General features: G+C 53.9%; 1 long non-coding RNA gene across 1 annotated transcript; it reads right to left on the bottom strand.

The window, feature by feature from the left end:
• Nucleotides 1–5,678: 5,678 nt before the first annotated feature.
• On the bottom strand, nt 5,679–6,773 carry LOC130295409 (uncharacterized). The gene is made up of 2 exons (XR_008848818.1): nt 5,976–6,773; nt 5,679–5,893 (listed from the first exon to the last, which is right to left on the bottom strand). It is a non-coding gene; the product is annotated as an uncharacterized LOC130295409 (long non-coding RNA).
• Between the last annotated feature and the right edge of the window lie 431 nt (nt 6,774–7,204).

The raw sequence follows: 7,204 nt of genomic DNA, 5'->3' as shown, positions 1-7,204 counted from the left end.
TATTTACATGGGACTGTATAGTGGGGGAGTGATGGTATTTACATGGGACTGTATGCTGGGGGAGTGATGGTATTTACATGGGACTGTATGCTGGGGGAGTGATGGTATTTACATGGGACTGTATGCTGGGGGGGAGTGATGATATTTACATGGGACTGTATGCTGGGGGGGAGTGATGGTATTTACATGGGACTGTATGCTGGGGGGAGTGATGGTATTTACATGGGACTGTATGCTGGGGGGAGGGATGGTATTGACATGGGACTGCATGTTGGGGGAGGGATGGTATTTACATGGGACTGTATGCTGGGGGGAGTGATGGTATTTACATGGGGCTGTATGCTGGGGGAGTGATGGTATTTACATGGGGCTGTATGCTGGGGGAGTGATGGTATTTACATGGGTCTGTATTCTGGGGGGAGTGATGGTATTTACATGGGACTGTATGCTGGGGGGAGGGATGGTATTGACATGGGACTGCATGTTGGGGGAGGGATGGTATTTACATGGGACTGTATGCTGGGGGGAGGGATGGTATTGACATGGGACTGCATGTTGGGGGAGAGATGGTATTTACATGGGACTGTATGCTGGGGGGAGTGATGGTATTTACATGGGGCTGTATGCTGGGGGAGTGATGGTATTTACATGGGGCTGTATGCTGGGGGAGTGATGGTATTTACATGGGTCTGTATGCTGGGGGGAGTGATGGTATTTACATGGGACTGTATGCTGGGGGAGGGATGGTATTGACATGGGACTGCATGTTGGGGGAGGGATGGTATTTACATGGGACTGTATGCTGGGGGGAGTGATGGTATTTACATGGGGCTGTATGCTGGGGGAGTGATTGTATTTACATGGGGCTGTATACTGGGGGAGTGATTGTATTTACATGGGGCTGTATACTGGGGGAGTGATTGTATTTACATGGGGCTGTATGCTGGGGGAGTGATTGTATTTACATGGGGCTGTATGCTGGGGGAGTGATTGTATTTACATGGGGCTGTATGCTGGGGGGAGTGATTGTATTTACATGGGACTGTATGCTGGGGGGAGTGATTGTATTTACATGGGGCTGTATGCTGGGGAGAGTGATGGTATTTACATGGGGCTGTATGCTGGGGGAGTGATTGTATTTACATGGGGCTGTATACTGGGGGAGTGATTGTATTTACATGGGGCTGTATACTGGGGGAGTGATTGTATTTACATGGGGCTGTATACTGGGGGAGTGATTGTATTTACATGGGGCTGTATACTGGGGGAGTGATGGTATTTACATGGGGCTGTATGCTGGGGGGAGTGATGGTATTTACATGGGACTGTATGTTGGGGCGGGTGTGTCGGGGGCTCCGGGTGCCTCCTACACAGTCTGTTCCTTTTCTGAGGTGGGGACAGTGCTGGGAGATCGGGGTCTCATTCTCCTTTTAACACTTTCTACTGCATCTGGAGCCATTGAGAAGATTCTTCAGAACCTGTGTAGAGTAAGTGGTGCAGTTTCCCATAGCAACCAATCAGATCGCTTCTTTACATTTTTAAACAGGCTTCTGATATAAACTGGAATCTGATGGGTTGCCATGGGTAACTGATCCATTTCTCACCACAGGTTATGGGGGAGCCATAATAGAGACGAGATGAGGAGCCGTGCTGGGGACTAGGGACGAGATGAGGAGCAGTGCTGGGGACTAGGGACGAGATGAGGAGCAGTGCTGGGGACTAGGGACGAGATGAGGAGCAGTGCTGGGGACTAGGGACGAGATGAGGAGCAGTGCTGGGGACTAGGGACGAGATGAGGAGCAGTGCTGGGGACTAGGGACGAGATGAGGAGCAGTGCTGGGGACTAGGGACGAGATGAGGAGCAGTGCTGGGGACTAGGGACGAGATGAGGAGCCGTGCTGGGGACTAGGGACGAGATGAGGAGCAGTGCTGGGGACTAGGGACGAGATGAGGAGCAGTGCTGGGGACTAGGGACGAGATGAGGAGCCGTGCTGGGGACTAGGGATGAGATGAGGAGCCGTGCTGAGGACTAGGGATGAGATGAGGAGCCGTGCTGGGGACTAGGGATGAGATGAGGAGCCGTGTCGGGGACTAGGGACGAGATGAGGAGCCGTGCCAAGGACTAGGGACGAGATGAGGAGCAGTGCTGGGGACTAGGGACGAGATGAGGAGCAGTGCTGGGGACTAGGGACGAGATGAGGAGCAGTGCTGGGGACTAGGGACGAGATGAGGAGCAGTGCTGGGGACTAGGGACGAGATGAGGAGCAGTGCTGGGGACTAGGGACGAGATGAGGAGCCGTGCTGGGGACTAGGGACGAGATGAGGAGCCGTGCTGGGGACTAGGGACGAGATGAGGAGCCGTGCTGGGGACTAGGGACGAGATGAGGAGCCGTGCTGGGGACTAGGGACGAGATGAGGAGCAGTGCCGGGGACTAGGGACGAGATGAGGAGCCGTGCCGGGGACTAGGAATGAGATGAGGAGCCGTGCCGGGGACTAGGAATGAGATGAGGAGCCGTGCCGAGGACTAGGAATGAGATGAGGAGCCGTGCCGAGGACTAGGAATGAGATGAGGAGCCGTGCCGAGGACTAGGGATGAGATGAGGAGCAGTGCGGAGGACTAGGGATGAGATGAGGAGCAGTGCTGAGGACTAGGGATGAGATGAGGAGCGGTGCTGAGGACTAGGGATGAGATGAGGAGCGGTGCTGAGGACTAGGAATGAGATGAGGAGCAGTGCTGAGGACTAGGAATGAGATGAGGAGCAGTGCTGAGGACTAGGAACAGGATGGGGAGCAGTGCTGAGGACTAGGAACAGGATGGGGAGCAGTGCCGAGGACTAGGAACGGGATGGGGAGCAGTGCTGAGGACTAGGAACAGGATGGGGAGCAGTGCCGAGGACTAGGAACGGGATGGGGAGCAGTGCTGGGGACTAGGAACAGGATGGGGAGCAGTGCTGAGGATGGGATGGGGAGCAGTGCTGAGGACTAGGGATGAGGAGCAGTGCTGGGGACTAGGAACAGGATGGGGAGCAGTGCTGAGGATGGGATGGGGAGCAGTGCTGAGGATGGGATGGGGAGCAGTGCTGAGGATGGGATGGGAAGCAGTGCTGAGGATGGGATGGGGAGCAGTGCTGAGGACGGGATGGGGAGCAGTGCTGGGGACTAGGAACAGGATGGGGAGCAGTGCTGGGGACTAGGAACAGGATGGGGAGCAGTGCCGAGGACTAGGAACGGGATGGGGAGCAGTGCCGAGGACTAGGAACAGGATGGGGAGCAGTGCTGGGGACTAGGAACAGGATGGGGAGCAGTGCTGGGGACTAGGGATGAGATGGGGAGCAGTGCTGAGGACTAGGGATGAGGAGCAGTGCTGGGGACTAGGAACAGGATGGGGAGCAGTGCTGAGGATGGGATGGGGAGCAGTGCTGAGGACGGGATGGGGAGCAGTGCTGGGGACTAGGAACAGGATGGGGAGCAGTGCTGGGGACTAGGAACAGGATGGGGAGCAGTGCTGGGGACTAGGAACAGGATGGGGAGCAGTGCTGAGGACTAGGAACGGGATGGGGAGCAGTGCTGGGGACTAGGAACAGGATGGGGAGCAGTGCCGAGGACTAGGAATGGGATGGGGAGCAGTGCCGAGGACTAGGAACGGGATGGGGAGCAGTGCCGGGGACTAGGAACGGGATGGGGAGCAGTGCCGGGGACTAGGAACAGGATGGGGAGCAGTGCCGAGGACTAGGAACAGGATGGGGAGCAGTGCTGGGGACTAGGAACAGGATGGGGAGCAGTGCCGAGGACTAGGAACGGGATGGGGAGCAGTGCTGGGGACTAGGAACAGGATGGGGAGCAGTGCTGAGGATGGGATGGGGAGCAGTGCTGAGGATGGGATGGGGAGCAGTGCTGAGGACGGGATGGGGAGCAGTGCTGAGGACGGGATGGGGAGCAGTGCTGAGGACTAGGAACAGGATGGGGAGCAGTGCTGAGGACTAGGAACAGGATGGGGAGCAGTGCTGGGGACTAGGAACAGGATGGGGAGCAGTGCTGAGCACTAGGGATAAGGAGCAGTGCTGGGGACTAGGAACAGGATGGGGAGCAGTGCTGAGGACGGGATGGGGAGCAGTGCTGAGGATGGGATGGGGAGCAGTGCTGAGGACGGGATGGGGAGCAGTGCTGAGGATGGGATGGGGAGCAGTGCTGAGGACGGGATGGGGAGCAGTGCTGAGGATGGGATGGGGAGCAGTGCTGAGGACGGGATGGGGAGCAGTGCTGAGGATGGGATGGGGAGCAGTGCTGAGGATGGGATGGGGAGCAGTGCTGAGGACGGGATGGGGAGCAGTGCTGAGGACGGGATGGGGAGCAGTGCTGAGGACTAGGGATGAGATGGGGAGCAGTGCTGAGGACTAGGAACAGGATGGGGAGCAGTGCTGAGGACGGGATGGGGAGCAGTGCTGAGGACGGGATGGGGAGCAGTGCTGAGGACGGGATGGGGAGCAGTGCTGGGGGATCAGTAATTTGACATAATTAGATTTTTTGGCTCGTTCACCATTATTTGAGCACTGTACTCTATATAATAGTTTTTTGTGTGATCAGCTCTGGATCACATGGGGGACATTTATCAAAGCATTTAGGTTTTTTTTTTTGCTTAAAATTGTCGCACGTGCGACCTTTTGATTGTGCAGTGTCCTAAGCAAAAAATAAAAATCTTGCTTACCAAAGCAAAAAGTGATTTTTGACTTGCAATGGTCAGAGATATATCAAGTGCGAAAGTCGAAAAAAAATCGCATTACTTAAAAAAACCTACAAAATTTACTCCAGCTCAGACATGGAGCAGAAAAAGCCATTACCAAAGCATAAAAATAAAAATAGCTTATGTGAAAGATATTTAACAGGTAATAAGTCGCACAAACGCAAAAAGAATATAAGAAAAAAAATTACAAAAAAAAGGAATAGAAAAGCAAACAATGATAAATGTCCCCCATGGAGTCCAGAGAGGATAAGAATCCTGTTGTATGGCAAAATCCACCAGGCAAAAAAGGTTTAATTCACAACAAACTTTAATTATAAAACCAAACACAACACGGAGCCCCTTAGTCAGGAGAACTGGCCATACACAATAATACACCTGAACGGGCCATGAAACGCGTTGTTTGGTTTTATAATTAGTTTGTGGTGAATTAAAACAAGCACAACACGTTTCAGGGCTCCTTCCTCAGCCCCTTCATCAGGTGTATTGGTGTACATCCCTGTAAACCAGTGTTTTCTAACCAGGATGCCTCCAGCTGTTGCAAAACTACAACTCCCAGCATGCCCGGACAGCCAATGGGCTGTTGGGGCATGCTGGGAGTTGGTTTTGCAACAGCTGGAGACACCCTGGTTGGGAAACACTGCTGTAAACAAAGAAAATTCCTCTTACCAGCGAGCATCGGCGCAAAGGTAAAGTCCACGCCCCTTTTGTGATTTTTCTCTTTTATTTTTGCTATCTTATAAAAAGGACGACTTCCATACAAATATATACATTTATACAGCAGGTTTATAAAAGTGAACGGACAAGGTCTTTTTTTCCTTTAATGGGGATGGAAGCGGTGATGTCAGATCTATCGCGGGGCGTAGGAAAGAGGGCGCCAGATAAAACACACCGCCTCTATGTTTTGCCTGTAAAATCAGGAGTAAATAAATACGTTTATTTTTCTAAAAAAAAATATTAAGAAATGTAGGAAAGTTGTGTGGACCTCAGGTGGAAATGTTGTGGGAATAGGGAGAATGAATGTATATAGCAATATATAAAGTGCGCTTGGCGGGACGCGACGGTGCGTTACCGGGATAGCAGCTGTGCCAATAGGGACGTGACACTGTAACCTGGACAGAAGCTGCGCTGGGCGGAACGAGAAGCCATTTTACCTGTATAGAAGCTGCGCTGGGTGGGACGTGACATTGTAACCTGCACAGAAGCTGCGCTGGGCGGAACGAGAAGCCATTTTACCTGGATAGAAGCTGCGCTGGCCATGTGACGCTGTTTTACCTGGATAAAAGCTGCACTGGCCGGGACGCCATGTTACCTGGATAGAAGCTGTGCTGGCCATGATGTGACTCCGTGATCCCTGGATAGAAGCTTTGGTGGACGGGACGTGACAGTGTTACTGGTATAGCAGCTGTGCTGGGTGGGACGTGACACCATGATACCAGGATAGAAGCTGCGCTGTGCGGGATGTGATGCCATGTTACCTGGATAGAAGTTGCACTGTGCGGGATGTGAGGCCGCGATACCTGGATAGAAGCTGCGCTGTGCGGGATGTGAGGCCATGTTACCTGGATAGAAGCTGCGCTGTGCGGGATGTGAGGCCATGTTACCTGGATAGAAGCTGCGCTGTGCGGGATGTGAGGCCATGTTACCTGGATAGAAGCTGCGCTGTGCGGGATGTGATGCCGCAATACCTGGATAGAAGCTGCGCTGTGCGGGATGTGAGGCCATGTTACCTGGATAGAAGCTGCGCTGTGCGGGATGTGATGCCGCAATACCTGGAAAGAAGCTGCACTGTGCGGGATGTGAGGCCATGTTACCTGGATAGAAGCTGCGCTGTGCGGGATGTGAGGCCGCGATACCTGGATAGAAGCTGCGCTGTGCGGGATGTGAGGCCATGTTACCTGGATAGAAGCTGCGCTGTGCGGGATGTGAGGCCGCAATACCTGGATAGAAGCTGCGCTGTGCGGGATGTGAGGCCATGTTACCTGGATAGAAGCTGCGCTGTGCGGGATGTGAGGCCATGTTACCAGGATAGAAGCTGCGCTGTGCGGGATGTGAGGCCGCGATACCTGGATAGAAGCTGCGCTGTGCGGGATGTGAGGCCGCGATACCTGGATAGAAGCTGCGCTGTGCGGGATGTGAGGCCGTGTTACCTGGATAGAAGCTGCGCTGTGCGGGATGTGAGGCCGCGATACCTGGATAGAAGCTGCGCTGTGCGGGATGTGAGGCCATGTTACCTGGATAGAAGCTGCGCTGTGCGGGATGTGAGGCCGCGATACCTGGATAGAAGCTGCGCTGTGCGGGATGTGAGGCCATGTTACCTGGATAGAAGCTGCGCTGTGCGGGATGTGAGGCCGCGATACCTGGATAGAAGCTGCGCTGTGCGGGATGTGAGGCCGCGATACCTGGATAGAAGCTGCGCTGTGCGGGATGTGAGGCCATGTTACCTGGATAGAAGCTGCGCTGTG

Source organism: Hyla sarda, chromosome 11 (genome assembly GCF_029499605.1).
Source record: "Hyla sarda isolate aHylSar1 chromosome 11, aHylSar1.hap1, whole genome shotgun sequence".
Taxonomy (NCBI): Eukaryota; Metazoa; Chordata; class Amphibia; order Anura; family Hylidae; genus Hyla; species Hyla sarda.
The sequence above is the reverse complement of the archived record's forward strand: the minus strand, read 5'-3'. Positions and strand labels throughout refer to the sequence as shown.